Below are 18126 nucleotides of genomic sequence, written 5' to 3'. Positions count from 1 at the left end.
ATAATTCTCTCCCTTCCCCATGGGATCAAACTCAGGTTTTCTGACCTCTAGCAAGTGCGTGGACTCCTGGGCCATCTCACTGACCTGAGTATTTACATTTTTAAAGATTTTAAGGAAAGGGGGAAAGGGTCCCTCCATCGACTACATTTGTTTACTATAGGCTGCATTCTATTAGTTCAGATCATTCATTTACAAAACCCATTGTTTGCTCCAACATAAGCTTAACACTGTTGAAATCTCCCACGAAGAACATGCCGCTCGCCCTCTATGACTCAGTGTGACCGAGATGACAAGTCCATCCAGACTCAGCGGAGGGTCAACCCAGCTTCAGAGCTCCTAAGCCATGACTGTCCACCGCAAGTAAAGCTGAATTTCATTTCACCACTGAGTTCTTCCAAGAATGGAAGCTACAGCTGAAACCCAAGAAAATCCTTTCACGTTGAAAGTGTCTTTTCATGGCTGTGAAAACTGCACACTGAAATGCCTAGAGAAGAAATCAAGGGGACAAAAGTGAGACCATGAAGAACATTGTGCAGCATTTATCATTTTAACTTTGTTTTGAAAGATTCTAGGAGGCAGAGAGAGGGCTAATATCACATCACCGAACAGCATTAAAAATATGGGGCACAGACCTAAACAGAGAACTCTCAATAGAGGTATTTATTTATTTTTTTTCCGTTTATTTATTTATTAAAGATTTCTGTCTCTTCCCCGCCACCGCCTCCCATTTCCCTCCCCCTCCCCCAATTAAGTCCCCTTCCCTCTTCAGCCCAAAAAGCTATCAGGGTTCCTTGCCCTGTGGGAAGTCCAAGGACCACCCACCTCCATCCAGGTCTAGTAAGTTGAGCATCCAAACTGCCTAAGCTCCCACAAAGCCAGTACGTGCAGTAGGATCAAAAATCCATTGCATTGCCATTGTTCTTGAGTTCTCAGGAGTCCTCATTGTCCTCTATGTTCAGCGAGTCCGGTTTTATCCCAGGCTTTTTCAGACCCAGGCCAGCTGGCCTTGGTGAGTTCCCGATAGAACATCCCCATTGTCTCAGTGTGTGGGTGCACCCCTCACAGTCCTGAGTTCCATGCTCGTGCTCTCTCTCCTTCTGCTCCTGATTTGGACCTTGAGATTTCTGTCCGGTGCTCCAATGTGGGTCTCTGTCTCTGTCTCCTTTCATCGCCTGATGAAGGTTAATATTCAGGAGGATGCCTATATGTTTTTCTTTGGGTTCTCCTTCTTATTTAGCTTCTCTAGGATCACTAATTACTCAGCAGTAAAAAACAAGGACTTCTTGAATTTTGCATACAAATGGATAGAAATAGAAAACACTATCCTGAGTGAGGTAAGCCAGACCCAAAAAGAGGAACATGGGATGAACTCACTCATATTTGGTTTCTAGCCACAAACAAAGGACATTGAGCCTATAATAGAGGAATTTAAAATGGCTGAAAGACACTTTAAAAAAATGCTCAGCATCCTTAATCATTAGAGAAATGCAAATCAAAACAACTCTGAGATTCCATCTTACACTTGTAAGAATGGCCAAGATCAAAAACACTGATGACAACTTGTGCTGGAGAAGTTGTGGGGGAAAGGGAACACTTCTGCATTTCTGGTGTAAGTGCAAGCTGGTACAGCTGCTTCGAAAATCAGTATGGTGATTTCTCAGAGAATTAGGAAACAACCTTCTTCAAGACCCAGCAATACCACTTTTGGATATATACCCAAGGATGCTCAATTCTACCACAAGGACATGTGCTCAACTTTGTTCACAGCAGCTTTGTTTGTCATAGCCAGAACCTGGAAACAACCTAAATGCCCCTCAACTGAAGAATGCATAAGGAAAATGTGGTACATTTACACAATGGAGTAATACACAGCAGAAAAAATAATGACATCTTGAATTTTGCAGGCAAATGGGTGGATCTAGAATGAGGTAAACCAGACCCAGAAAAACAAATATCATATGTTCTCATTCATAAGAGGCTTTTAGACATAAAACAAAGAAAGCCAGCCTACAATTCACAATCCCAGGGAATCTAGACAACAATGAGGACCCTAAGAGAGACACACATGAATCTAATCTACATGGGAAGTAGAAAAAGACAAGATCTCCTGAGTAAACTGGGAGCAAGAGGACCATGGAAGAGGGTATAAGGGGAGGGAATCGGAGAAAAATGTATAGCTCAATAAAATCAATAAACATAATTTAAGAAAGAAAGAAAGTTGTCATGGGCCTGACCTCTGTGACCCTCAGTAAGATGGAGTTCCATTCCATTTTCTCCCTGTACTCCTTACACTGGAGCAAAGCCCAGCCTGACCTCGGAATCCATGGCTTTGGTATTTTCTCTTTACAGTTGGTTTGTTGCTCTAAGAGAGATGGATGAAATATAATAAGTTCTGAAGTTGGTTTCCAGACAAACAGCACTTAAAATCAGAAAGAAAATAAAATGAAAACAAAAATAAACAAACAACAACAAAACAAACAAACAAACCCTGCTTTCCACTCATGAGCAAACAACTAGGAACCCCTCAGTGAGTTCTCATCACTGGAAAACAAAACAAAACAAAGCAAGTTCACGGTATCCCGGAGTAGGCTAGTGATACGATGTTCTCCGCTCACCTCTTGCTCAACACAAGTACAGTCACTGGGCTTCAAATACGTCAGTCTGTAGTGTGTAAGTGGAGGTCAGCCGAAAAGACCTCAGGAAAGTGGTTGCAGAGACATTCATCATTCTGAGAAGAGCTGCAAGGTTGTCCCTACTACTCCTCCTCCTTCTCCTCCTCCTTCACCTTCTTCTCCTTCTCCTCCTCCTCCACTTTTAGTTAAGACATTATTTAAAGCACTTTTAATTATGTTTTTGGCTTCAGTGGCTTACATTAACTTGAATATGTGATACATGAACAAAGATATATTCAAGTCATCCATAACTCCCTCGACTCTAAAACTGAACTTTTCACTTCAATTTAATACATTCTGAACAGAGATTCACAGTGTTTGAGTCCAGGCTGTCCACTCGAATATTTAAGGAGAAGGCAGTATGCTGAGTTTGGACCTGTCTGTCTGGTACTAGCTATGTGGTGTCCCATGCCTTCCTGTTATTATTTTCTGTTGCTGTGATGGTAAAACTTCATGACCAAAACTGGCTTATGGAAGAAGGCTGCTTTGTGCTCATGGCTCCAGATGGATGAGTCCATCCTGGCAGGGCAGCGTATTTATAGGCAGCCATGGTAGCAGGAGAAGGAAGCTGAGCGCGTACATCTTCACCTTTACACATGAGGCAGAGAAAAGGAACTACAAGCAGCATGTGGCTTTACCCTTTCAAGCTCTCTCTGGTGAGGTACTTTCTCAAGCAATGCTGCGCCATCTGCTCCTCCCTTCAAAGCACCTCCAATGGGGATCGAGTGTACAGATTCTACCTACTTTGGGGACCATTCTCATTGGAACCTTCCGAACCTTTTAGATGCAAAGACTCTGGTTATATTTGTTAATTTTATTAATTTGTCTATCATCTTTTCTTTTTCTTTGAACTAAGCTTGTGCTTTTAAAATCTTTATGCTTTTATTCTCTCATCCTCCTTTCAAGATGGCTGAACATGTGCAGATGGTCCTCCAACTTGAGATGGCTCGACTTAGGGATTTTTGACATTAAAGGTGTGAAAGGGATACATGTTTAGGCGACATCACACTTCAAATGGTGAACTTTGATCTCTCCTGGCTAGCCATATGTACCACGCTATTCCTTGGCAGGCGGATAGCTGCAGGGAGCCGTGGCTTTGGGTCTGTCCTAGGATCAGGAGAGGAGAGGACCACAGTTTTGCTCTAAGAACACTGAGTTGCTAGGCTACAAGCTTGGTGGGAGAGTTTATTAAATGCATTGTGAACTTCCCAGGGGTTCTCCAGAAGCAGCCTCATTGGAAATTGACTGTCACCCATATGACACTCTGTCCTGTATATTATTAGCTGATATCTCTTTTGTTTGCATGCATTCTCTTAGGAAGAAAGGGCAGAACATTTTCTTCAATACACACAACGTTTGTGTGCATCGATTAACCAAAACTATGTTAAAGTTAGTGGACTTATTTTTAAGTTTCTGTTACATGAAAAAAAAAACAACAACTGGCAAGCCAAATGTCCAGGTAACCCAATGCCTATCAAGTAACACAGAGAATGCAGACTTGAGCCGCCACTCTCTCTCTGACTGCTTGCTTTTACTACTCTCCGGCACTGTTCCAGCGAGACTGCAGGTAGATCGAAAGACCTTTGCTATGCTTTTTCTTTTCATGTAGTTTTCCAGAAATACAAAAGCCCTGTTGCTAATCTCTGTGGGTAGTATAAGTGGGAGATGAGGAGAGGTGTTAAATCAGGGCTCACAGCCTCAGATTAATTAATCAGCCAATCTCATTTCAAAGCTCTCGATCTCATTTATTCAAAATGCACCATGAAGGGACTGGGGGCACGACTTATCCGTAAGGTGCCACCATGAAAGTAGATGGGGCTGAGATTGGATTCCTAGAACCCACATAAAAAAGACAGTCATGGTGATAAACACCTGCACCTAAATTCTGCAGGATATGTGGAGACGGGTGGGTCCTGGAAGTCCTTGACCTATGGGCTAAGTTTCAGTTAGAGATCCTGTCTCAAAAAGTCAAGGGGAAAACAGCAGGGAAAGACACCTGACATTGACCTTGGGCCTCTATATCAGTATCACACACAGATGAGCAGAGCAATTCCTCAAACTCAGATTTGCATACAGGTACACTGACAAGTAAATCCATCACACAGACACACACACACAAACACACACACAAACACACACACACATACACAAACACACACATACACACACAAACACACACATACATGCACACATGTATGGACACATGCAAACAGCACGTGAACATACACACATGTACACACGAATGTACACACACACATATTTCACTAAGAAAAACACATTTAAGTCATCAATATTGCCTTTTTTGTCAGCTCTAGCATCTTTCATTCAACTGGGTGGATCTTGAATCTGAAATCTGAGCTATTTCTTTAAAAGTGTGTTTATTTCTGCTGTAGTTTCCAAAAAGGCTCCATTTTTAAGCATAAGAATTGATTTTGCTCATAAAGAGGCACTCATATTTTCCTGAATCCTAGAATCTCAGAGTCAAACTGGCCAGAAAAAATGTGGCATGTGCCTTGTGACTCTTCTACATGATCAGAAGTTCCTCAGTGGGCTTGACCAAGACACCGAGAATTCCTGCCCGAAGAGGCAATGCTACCTCATCGAGGCCAAGCAAAAAATGAATTAAAATGAAATTTCATTACCTTTCTTAAGGCTGTAGAACTCCCTATGAAGGCATTCCTGCCCAACCACTAGGGGGCAGGGGAGCTTTATATACTTTTTCCCAGAGATCCCTGCAGGAAATCACGGGATGAGGAAGTGGGAAGTTTTCTGGAAATACAGCGAAGCCAATCAACTTTCCAGCCAACTGGGAATGCAGATAATTTGGGAAGTGCAGCTCTTGTCTAGAGGAGGTCTGGGCATCTTACGTGGAAAGCAGATACTCTGAGATAGGACCTCCACAGTGACATACTTTCTCCAACAATGCCATACCTCCTAATAGTTCTACTCCCTTTGGGGGCCATTTTCTTTCTAATCACTCCATTCTCTAAACCACAACTCAGACCATGAGGATAGCACCATACAAAATGGTTCTGTGACCAGCAAACATTGAGAATATAAATCCTGGGCTGTGGGCCTCTCAACCACAGGAAGTAGGTAATGCTTTTTCTAGTTCTACATTTTTTTTGTTGTTTTTGGTAAATTTGACACAAAGTAGAGTCATCTATAAGGAGGGGACTGCAACTGTGAAAATACCTTCATCAGATTGGCTTGGAGGCACACATGTGGGACCATTTTCTTGACTAGTCATTGAGGGGGAGTTGACATGGAGAGCCAAGCTCACTGTGGATGATGCCTCTCCCAGGAAGGTGGTCCTGGTATACATACAAGAGAAGGCAGAGCAAGCCATAAAGAGCAAGTCCATAAGCAGTGTCCTACCATGGTCTCCACTTCAGTTTCTGCCTTGAGCTTTTTCCTTAACTTGCCTTTATAAGAGACTGTACACTATTAGAAGAAACAGTCACTTTTCTCCACAAGTTGCTTTTAGTCATGGCGTTTATTTACAGCAGTGGAAAGCAAGCTAGAACACTGGGGAATCCTGAGTATTTCTTCTCCCTGTCCTTCAAGGTGACAATTCTACAAACACAGCACCATTGGGACAGTCCTGGAGAAAGTATGGGTGGCCTAGGAATTTGCAAGGATAACTTCAATCTGTAGAGCACAGAGTTCCTCTCATTGTAAAGTCACAGTATGTTGATTGGATGAGAATCAATGTTGAGTCTGCTATGAATAAAATATGCTTTGATAGTTTCCATCTAATGTAAGATTACATTCAAGAATTAAGAGGTTCCTGAATCATTTATCACTTTGCAAATATAAGGGATCACTAATAATATTGCTTCGTTATTATTAACGTTTATGCTGGCCACAATTCTATTATGTAAATAATATAACAGGTTGTACAACTGAATATTTAATACTTTGGGCATTTCTTACAGCATGGTGCTCAGTAAAGAATAAAGATGAGTGAGGACCTTAGGCTACTGTGTGCTTTATAAATAGAATATATATAAGATCATAAGATATTCCAAGGAGCTCTCCAGACACCATCAATGCTGACTTTAACTTTTCCAGGGAGGAAGTAGGAGACAAAGGCTTACTGACACAAAGGGCAGAACACATCTTGAAATGCATAGGACCTATCAGTAAGGCTGAGGATGTACGATAGGTGGTCAACATTACACAGCAAACACTCAATCACACACTCATGTATCCATTCCTCATCACACATGTATCCATTCCTCATCACACATGTATCCATTCCTCACCACACATATATTCATTCCTCACCACACATATATTCATTCCTCACTCACACATGTTTTCATTCCTCACTCACACATATTCATTCCTCATCACACATGTTTTCATTCTTCATCACACATGTATTCATTCCTCATCACACATGTATCCATTCCTCACCACACATATATTCATTCCTCACTCACACATGTATTCATTCCTCACTCACACATGTTTTCATTCCTCACTCACACATATTCATTCCTCATCACACATGTTTTCATTCCTCATCACACATGTATTCATTCCTCATCACACATGTATCGATTCCTCACCACACATGTATTCATTCCTCACCACACATGTATTCATTCCTCATCACACATGTATTCATTCCTCACCACACATGTATTCATTCCTCATCACACATGTTTTCATTCCTCACACACACATTTTCATTCCTCATCACACATGTTTTCATTCCTCATCACACATGTATTCATTCCTCATCACACATGTATTCATTCCTCACCACACATGTATTCATTCCTCACTCACACATATATTCATTCCTCACTCACACATGTATTCATTCCTCATCACACGTTTTCATTCCTCACACATGTATTCATTCCTCATCACACATGTATTCATTCCTCATCACACATGTATTCATTCCTCATCACACATGTATTCATTCCTCATCACACATGTATCGATTCCTCACCACACATGTATTCATTCCTCACCACACATGTATTCATTCCTCACTCACACATATATTCATTCCTCACTCACACATGTATTCATTCCTCATCACACGTTTTCATTCCTCACACATGTATTCATTCCTCATCACACATGTATTCATTCCTCATCACACATGTATTCATTCCTTATCACACATGTATCCATTCCTCAATCACACAAGCATTCATTCCTCATCATACATGTATGCATTCCTCACCACACATGTATTCATTCCTTATCACACATGTATCCATTCCTCAATCACACAAGCATTCATTCCTCATCATACATGTATGCATTCCTCACCACACATGTATTCATTCCTCACCACACATGTATTCATTCCTCATCACACATGTATTCATTCCTCACTCACACATGTATTCATTCCTCATCACACGTTTTCATTCCTCACACATGTATTCATTCCTCATCACACATGTATTCATTCCTCATCACACTCATGTATCCACTCATTTGCTCATGTATTCATTCATTCACTGTTTTGACCACGTGACAATATGATCATCATGACCATGAAGTTCATTCATCAGCAAATGCTAAACAGTTCACTTAAACTACATGGTAGACTGGTCTCTAACCACAACGAAGGAAACCGAGACATTTGAGGGAATTCTGTGTAAAGAAATAGCTGGAATGTGGAGGGGACTGCAGGTAAAAAAAAAAAACCAAATGATTAGAGAAGCATATTGCAGATCTGGAGTTGACTCCAGTGTTCTTTGGGGGTCATGCTCAGACAAGCTCAAATGTCATTCTCATCACTTACCATCTTTGCCACATTAGACATGAACTTTACTTCTAATGACAGCTTGAGAAAATGTAAAGCAAAGATGCTAATAATATGATGTCCACTCGGGGAGCTAAAGAAAACTCTTTAGTGTATAAAGCTCCCCAGTTAAAGTTTGGAAAATGGCAGACGCTTTGTGTAGCTAATATTGATTATTTAGGTACTTTCTTTGACCTCTTCTTGTTGTGGGACAATGGTCTGTACCCTGTCACTTGTATTTTAAATAAATACTGATTGGCCAGTAGCCAGACAGGAAGTATAGGTGGGGCGACCAGGCAGGAAGTAGAGGCCGGGCAATGAGAATTCTGGGAAGAGTAAATAATCAGTCTGCAGTTGTCACCCAGACACAGAAGAAGCCAGATATAGAGCAAGCAAGATGTGACTACCTCGCTGAAAAAGATACCAAGCCATGTAGCTAACACAGACAAGAACAATGGGCCAATAAAAAATGTAAGAAAGAGTTAATAAGAAGCTTGATCTAATAGGCCAATCAGTTTATAATTAATGTAGACCTGTGTATTCCTTTGGGACTTAACGGCTGAAGTACTAGGCAGGACAGAAATCTCGGTCAACATCTTTCCTCTGCCTTCTCTACTCCCAGGCTCAGCCTATGCCTCTACTCTTCTCTTCTACTCCAGTTTTGGGCTTCCATGAATCATCTCACACATTTTCCTAAATGTAGATGGTGGAGTCATCTTTTTCCTACTTTTCCTTGGTAAGGGTTTGGAGTAAATGACAGAGATTGGCTCTGACTATACTTTTGTGGCACAGAGGTACTTTGGAGGCCCCATTCTTACTGCTGAGAGACAATAGACCATTTTATCCAGTTGAGTAGCCACAATTGAGCCCTACAGGCTCAAATGCAAAGATTACATGGGTGATCTTAGCTAAATGCAACACTCACAAAACAAAACAAATAGATGTGAACCTAAAGAGAGACTTGTGGAGCAGGGGTGGTGTTAAATAGAGGTACTAGTTAATGGGAGAAGGTGGAGAGAAAGAGTGGTCATCACCCAATATGTGTGTGTGAAATTGTCTAAGGAAAAACTCTAAGAAAACACTTGTTGGTGTATGCCTTGGTTAGGGTTTCTATTGTTGTGAGGAAACAACATGGCAACAAAAACTCTTATAAAGAAAATCTATTAATTAGGGATGGTTTATAGCTTCATAGATTTACTCCATGTTCTTCATGGCAGGACATGGTGGCATGCATGCCCACACGGTGCTGGAGAAGGAGCCGAGAGTCCTATATCTTGATTCACAGGTAGCAAAAGCTACTATGTGCTACACTGGGTGTAGCTTGAGCCTGCATTCACAGTGGCACTTCCCCCAACGAGACCATACCTACCCAAACCAAGCCACATCTCCTAATAGTGCCATGCCCTGTGAGCTTATGAGGGCTACTTTCTTTCAAGCCACCACAGTGTTGAATACTCTGTGCATTAAAGGCTCATCTCCCCAGATGTTACTCTTTCTTTCCCATGGTTTGTGATGAGTCTGCTTTTGGGACATCCTTGTGGATTCCCAGATAGCTTTGCAAAGTAGGAGGGGGTTTTCCCCGATGCTCTTTACTCTCAGCCATTCATCACCTTCACATCCTTGCTGAACTTCCAAGAGACTGGAACAGAGCCTGAGGCAAGTTGGAGCTACTGAAGTGGGCCTCTGTCCAAGAGTGGCAGGTGGCTCAGGGCCAGCAGTCTCCATCTGCCTTGCTGGCTGGCTGAGCACTGAGCTCTACCAGCTGGAATGATTCCCAATGATAGAGCATCCATGATTTAATGTGGTCAAGACCACACCCACCCAGATCCCAGCTGAGGAAAGGATGCCACCCTCCTCCAGCCCCACCCTGGACTGCAGGCTGCTTCTCCCTCTTCCCTAGTGCTCCCCTGCCATCTGGGATACATAAGGAGGACTCCATTAACACTAGAGATCAGGTGTTTCTTCTGGCCCTGAGTCCAGGAGAGAGCAGTGGGGACAGCTTCCTTGGCAGCCATCCAAACCCCCAAGAGCTGCAGAATCCCCAAAAAAATTAAGGCCTGAAAAATCAGAAACACAAAAAAAAGCATGTGTTCACTTTTGATTTGATGTGCCTGAAGGTCATGTCTGGTATCACAAATCATTCTTCTGAGAATTTTGGGCATTCTCTTAAGACAAACCTTGTCCCATAGTTGGGCTGTCAAGCCTCTCCCTTGCTAGAGAACGAAGAAATAAGATGGATGGATGCATCAGATTCTTTGCTGTAAAGCTGGTCTCCACACCATCCCACACCACCTCACAGCAGCTCTTGGGTGCTTGTGTCACAGTAGTGTGGTGACTTTGGGCTCTGGGATGCTGTGAGTTCATCCCTTGCTCCTCGAGCTGGCTTTGCTGTGTTTTCCCAGTGCTGAACACAGACTATTCGAACCTGAAGCGGGATGGGCATATCAGCCATATAGCTCGTTCTTTCCTGCCTGGGATCCACTCTACTTGCCATGGTGCTATCTCTCCGGGTGCGCACACACCACAGACAGACAGGAAGTGCAGGTCTGGGAGCGGTTACTTCATTTGTCATTTAATTCGAGTGATGATAATTCAGATCCAACCATGACTGGTTTGGAGCAGGATCGTGAAAAAGACGAGACTGACTGACTGACTTAGCTATTTCACAGAAGCCCCGCAGTCATTTCTTGTAGGCACCCTAGCCTTTCCCCTAGGCTTCACCTGCCCAATTTGCCTTGGACTCTGTCCCTGGCATCCTTACTGGTCCTGCTGATTTGTAGATTCCAGCAGGCCTCTCTTGCTATTTAATCTCACAAAACTTCATTGGGGAGACTCTATCATTTTCTGGTTACTCTAAATCCCATGTGCCTTCATTCATTCACAACAAGGCTTAAACAGGTGAGTCTCAGTGGCAGCTCTGGTTGAAGGGGCCGGACACGGGTGCTGAAGAAGCTCAGAAGACTGAGAAAGATGATGCTGAGGTCTTGTTAGTGTCTTTTGGAAGCTTACATTGGAACCCAGACCCCTTGCAGTGGTGATAGGGGTGGGGTCTGTGTGAGGATGCTGGGTCAGGCATCTACTCACTCATGAATGAGGATAGTATAATACCCTCATGAGTATTGAAGGGAGGTGCCCATCCCATGGGAGTGCACAGAGGGATGACATCACCTATGAAGCAGAGAGAACCCCTCAGCACAGCCATTGATCTTGGTTTTTCCAGACTCCAGATGCATAGGCAATACACATCTGTTTGGAAATTGCCCAGGCACAGGGACAAAGATGCTGGCTAGGAGGCACTCTGAAAGTCACGCAGCTGTCCAACAAGGGAGACCCTGGGGATAGTGTGACTTTGGAATCTATTATACTGAACACAATTGAAAGGCCGGTCTCCCAGGCGCCCACGCTGCAAGTAGGCAGTCAATATGATTTTGTATTGTGTAAGTTCAAAATATGTCCCACCTCAGAGTTTACCACCAGACAAACCAGGTCAGGGAGACATGCCTGCTTGTCACATCGGATACAACAGAGATTGAAGTAGAGAGGGTAAGGGTGTGCTGCAGACACAAATCTGCTAAAGGGGGAAGCTTGACTCAGGCCCTGCCAGTGCGTGTGTGTGGTGTGTGTGTGTGTGTGTGTGTGTGTGTTCCGGATCATGTCCAGCATACAATTGGTGCTCAAAAAAACTGATTAAGAAATAAACAAATTGGGTGCATTATTAGTGTGTGTTTGTGGAAGTGAGGTATTAAAATTCAGAATGTTAAAATGTACTTTCCTTGTTGCTCAGATCCAGGCACTGTCCTGTAGGCATGTTGCTATGGAGGACTGGGTCACTGCGGGAGATGAGGAGCCACTGCCCTGTTCTCTCTGCCCCTCCTCTGTGGTTTCCAAATCTCCTGCACATTGCAGCAGATAGAATGTCTACACGGGATCTGTGCTTATTCTGGACTCCTTCAGCCTGAACTTCAGGGTCCCAGAACGCTTGGTCCAAACTTACAGGTGTCTGGTCTTAACCTCGAGCACCCATCTTGAGGGCTTAGCTGGTATAGCCTGGAAATCAGAGCCTGGAGAGAGGCAGGACAACCTTAGGCAGAGTGAGAACAGACAGAGTACAGGGGGAGACAGGCTCGGAAACAGAGTGCATGACCGACAGAAAAATTCTAAAGTATAAGCTGGTGCTAGACTCTGGGTACTGGATGTTGGGTCCTGTGATGTTGGGTGTTGGCTGTTAGGTGCTTCCAGACACTGTGGCGGTTTGGCTGGCTTCTCAGTCCTATCTTTCTGTTTCTGGAGAGGGGAGAAGGAAGACTGATCGTATAGAGGTTGGACACCTTTGCCCACCTAGGGGGTGAGTAAGGACCCTTTGGTACCAACCTGCAACATTAAGCAGGAAGCTGGAGAGATGTGTCTAGGAGGCAGGACCGCCCTAGTAGACATATACATGAGCCTCAGATGAGCCTGGGCCTCTCACCTTAGCCCCCAGAGGGTCTTCTAGAGGTGTCCCAAACCAACAATTCAAATTCAAACATAGACCTCAGCAGCACAATCCTGCCCAGATTATCCCTGCCGTCATTCCCAGAGGAGGTTAGCAGTATACTCCAATGAATATAACACTTTGTGTCTGTCTGCGGTAAGTATTCTGTCATAAACTTTACAATATGAGTCAGTGCGGAGACAATAAAGATGCCAAGACAAGCTGTCACACATACTGATGATTCAGAAGTCAAAGCTGAAATGATTGGCAGGGCCAAACAGCTCCCCTGAAGGAGGAAAGACAGGCAGAGGTTCCCATCCTTCCCAATGCTGACTTGCAATGAACCCTGGGGGACAAAATGAACCCTGTGATGCTTAAAACACTTGTCCCAGAATTTCTTCAACACAAGTTCATAATGTCTTGATACCTAAAGATGGCTTCATTGAGCTCTCCATCTTTGTAAGTACACATGGAAAACTGCATTTGGTGCTTGTTTTTCTAACAGGCAGTGGCCACGTGGTTACTGGGAACTTAAAAAAAAAAACTTTTTCCAGGCTGTAGAAACCTGGTGTATCTTTGAAAAGCTGGAGATCAGAACTATAGTGTAACCACTTGTTTGGCCTTGCTCATCAGGAAAAACTCATATTTCCAATGAGCTCAACCACAGCCTGGCTACCCTATAGGATGCCTCACAGGGTCATCTGCTACCCCATATCCCATGGCTCTGGCACACATAACTCCTAGACTCAATGCGTACTTCTCCAGCCCTAAGGATAAGAAGGACTGGAATTCAGGGAGAAAGTGGAGGCCCAAGAAGCCCTCAGCCACAGTGAGTCTTTCTGGTGGAGGAGAACACACTGCCATGGCATTTGAATCCGGATAGACTGGATTGGAACCCTTTCAGATAAGCCAGGTTGCTTTCACATCCTCTTTCCCATAGGATATGATAACCAGAGGCATGGGTAAGAATTAGAGTTTCAAATATTCCCCTTCTAGTTTACACATAGAATATGAGTAACTTACCAGAATGTCCTAAAAAGTCAAAAGTTCTTTGAATGTCCCCCTCACCGAAATCCCTGTGAGCATTTCATTCTAACGAATGGGGAAGGTGGGTATTGATGATGACCCAAGGGTTTAGGCAAATGCCTCCTTTTTGTTTCCCCCAAACATTCTCCTCGGTTGCCTTTTCTGTCTCAGATTCTTGAGGTCATTCTTTCAAAACTGGAAAGTACAAAGATAATACAAATAGCTCATAATCTTACTGCCATAGAAGGATCAATTTATTTTTATTCACCTAAACATGTATATAAGCCAAGCTGTGACTCTATTTCCCTTAAATTATATTATTACTATTATCCATTTACCTAAGCATGCTTGAAAACATCATTGTAATTATATTTACCTGCTCTTCTAATAAGCATCTGAGATATGCTGGGACATCTTATGAACCGGAAGTCTTGGTCAGTGGGTCAGTGGAGATGTGTCCTATTTGGGGTAGACAGTCTGACCAAACCAAGACAGGGTGGCAGGTCCCTTTGTAGGATGAAAATTGGAGAAGAATGACATGCCCATTGAGTCCGGACATCTATCAGATGGAAAGTGACACCAGGAAGGGGCCAGTAGAGAGCATCTGGGAGGATAGCGGATGTGGAAAACTGTTGGAGTGAGTCTCATCCAGAAGTTCCGAGACCCTGGGCCAGAGGAGTGGAGAAAGTCCAAGCATCCTAGGGGTGTGTTCTGAAGTGGGGGAGTCTGCAGAGTGGGATGTGGTGGAGCACCTCAGTCTTAGTTCCATTCCCCTCGACTAAATTTAGCTCCACAAATACAAATAGCAAACATGGAACCGTGTGTGTGTGTGTGTGTGTGTGTGTGTGTGTGTGTGTGTGTACATGTGCATGTGCATGCACGCTCAATGCATATGCTCATATGTGCTTGAAGTGAAAGTAGAGATGATGCTGTCAAGGTAACAAAGGGGACCAATGGGAGTGAGAAGAATGAGAAAGGAGAGAGGGCAGGGTATACTCAAATACCATATATCTGCGTAAAAGCACCTTGTGAAGCCACGTACAACGAATAAATGCCAACTACAGTATTATTCTTTTAAAGGACTCTCTGGTTTTTTGTGCTCAGGAAAGCTTTAACTTGCCTTGGGATATTAATTGATTTCATTTTCAGGACCATTCCTAGAACTAAGTGGTACCATCCTGAAGTGCACATAAAGAAACTGAGACACAGAGAGAACATGAAACTTTCCCAGAGCTGATGAAGGAAGCCCATGAGTAAGATGAGAAGAAAATACAGCTCCTCTGCTAGGTTCCCCAGCCCTGCCCTTCCAGGTGAGCATTGTCTTTTATGACTTACTCAATGCTGGCTGCCCTTTGACCTTGACCTCTGTGCTCACATCACTCACGCCATGAAAAAACAACAAAAGCAGAAGCTTTGATTTCCTCATAACCGTCATTTGGAAGGCAGGATCCATTAGACTATGGCCAACCAGACTTCTAGAAAGCATATAGCGGTACAAACCAGAAGGCTGGCTGGAGCCAGAGCTGTCCTCCTAGGAACACTGCCTCTAGCCTTCTCATCTGTGGTGATGATCCAGAAAGACCAGAGCAGAAGCAAAACTCTCAGAACAAAGTATCACTTATATCTTCAATATGCAGGCTCTCCCATGGGCTCATTTGCTTAAAGCTGGATACCGATTAATGGCACTGATTTTGAAGGTGATGGGGACTTTAGGAGTTGGGGTACGCCAATAGAAGGAGGTTGCTGGAGGCTGTCCCTTTCCCCACACAATGATGTAAATTGCTCTACTACAGCACATCCTTCCCACTATCATGTTCGAGGGATGCCTCTCAAACCAGGAAGCCAGAATAAATAATTCCTCCCAATGAGCTGTTTTTCCCAGTTTTGCACAGCGTCACAAGTCTCAATAATTATCTCCCTCCATCAGCTCTCGCTGGTGACCCGATGGCACTTCTCACACCACTTAGATTTTCTGACCCGCAGAATGCGGCCGCTGACAATCACCAGTTTTCTTTGTTCTTTTAATGCAGTCAATGCAATGGCCTTTGAAATTCAGCAGAGTAACTGCCATAAAGTTCTTCTCCCAGGAGACAGATGATGCTCAGCCACAACTATCCAAAGAGGTTTTTGTTGTTGTTGTTTTCTATGTTTTTTGTTGGAGATATAAGTTGGTTAAGCCCCAGATCACTCTAGCTCCAAGCCTGTACTACTTCTAGGCTCTGGGAACAGTCCCCTGCTTTTGGAGTTCTCACTATTTATTATTCATTGAATCATCAGCACATCGCAAACTAGCATGCCCAAGAGGGTAAGAGGCTGATGGTCAGCCTCCATTAGCTTTCAAGAGAAGAGAGATCCCTAGACCACTGAGGGTAGTTCCATGGGTTCCTTCAGCCTTTCTTGGCATCACTTCATTCCTGCATCATTCCACACCTCTATCATACTGGAAACATCACCTCTTACATCAGAGGCATTTCTTTCACTGACCCATAATTCCATTAGAAACCAGCAATACTGAGAAATCCACAAAGTGATCCAAGGAGATTTTGTTTTAACAGGACTATGGAACATTGTATGAAGTATTATTAAAAATATCTTTGGGGGTTTTGAGGGTTTTCACTGACAGAATGAATAATATATCAGAAGGGGGTTTATTACAAGTGATTTACACAACACTGCCTTTGCCATCCAACTATGTCTCTCTGAACAGTGGAGAAGCTAAGACTCCAGTAGCTGTCTAGTCCTTGAAGCTGGATGACTCAGCAGTCTCGATCTGGCGCTGATGCTTGGGGAGTTACTGGAGAGCTTCAATCCCTTCTGCAAGGATGAAGAAACTGTTCCAACATCTACAAAAAAATGCAGCAACAGAGCAGAGGTGGTAGCAGCAGTGGTGCAAAGGCCAGCATCTGAACAGAGGCACCCAGCAGCAACTGAGCAGAGGCACCCAGCAGCAACTGAGCAGAGGCACCCAGCAGCATCTGAGCAGAGGCACCCAGCAGCATCTGAACAGAGGCACCCAGCAGCAACTGAGCAGAGGCACCCAGCAGCATCTGAACAGAGGCACCCAGCAGCAACTGAGCAGAGGCACCCAGCAGCATCTGAGCAGAGGCACCCAGCAGCAACTGAGCAGAGGCACCCAGCAGCAACTGAGCAGAGGCACCCAGCAGCAACTGAGCAGAGGCACCCAGCAGCAACTGAGCAGAGGCACCCAGCAGCATCTGAGCAGAGGCACCCAGCAGCAACTGAGCAGAGGCACCTACCGGCATCTGAGCAGAAACACCTACCAGCATCTGAACAGAGGCACCCAGCAGCATCTGAGCAGAGGCACCCTGCAGCAACTGAGCAGAGGCACCTACCGGCATCTGAGCAGAAACACCTACCAGCATCTGAACAGAGGCACCCAGCAGCATCTGAGCAGAGGCACCCAGCAGCAACTGAGCAGAGGCACCCAGCAGCATCTGAGCAGAGGCACCTACCAGCATCTGAGAAGAAACACCTACCAGCAACTGAGCAGAGGCACCCAGCAGCAACTGAGCAGAGGCACCCAGCAGCATCTGAGCAGAGGCACCTACCAGCATCTGAGCAGAGGCACCTACCAGCATCTGAGCAGAGGCACCCAGCAGCATCTGAGCAGAGGCACCCAGCAGCATCTGAGCAGAGGCACCTACCAGCATCTGAGCAGAAACACCTACCAGCAACTGAGCAGAGGCACCTACCAGCAACTGAGCAGAGGTACCTACCAGCAACTGAGCAGAGGCACCTACCAGCAACTGAGCAGAGGCACCTACCAGCATCTGAGCAGACACCTACCAGCAACTGAGCAGAGGCACCCAGCAGCATCTGAACAGAGGCACCCAGCAGCATCTGAACAGAGGCACCCAGCAGCATCTGAGCAGAGGCACCCAGCAGCATCTGAGCAGAGGCACCCAGCAGCATCTGAGCAGAGGCACCCAGCAGCATCTGAACAGAGGCACCCATCAGCAACTGAGCAGAAGCACCCAGCAGCAACTGAGCAGAGGCACCCAGCAGCAACTGAGCAGAGGCACCCAGCAGCATCTGAGCAGAGGCACCTACCAGCATCTGAGCAGAAACACCTACCAGCATCTGAGCAGAGGTACCTACCAGCAACTGAGCAGAGGCACCCAGCAGCATCTGAGCAGAGACACCTACCAGCATCTGAG

Source organism: Microtus pennsylvanicus, chromosome 8 (genome assembly GCF_037038515.1).
Source record: "Microtus pennsylvanicus isolate mMicPen1 chromosome 8, mMicPen1.hap1, whole genome shotgun sequence".
Classification (NCBI taxonomy): Eukaryota; Metazoa; Chordata; class Mammalia; order Rodentia; family Cricetidae; genus Microtus; species Microtus pennsylvanicus.
Note: the sequence above shows the minus strand (reverse complement) of the source record.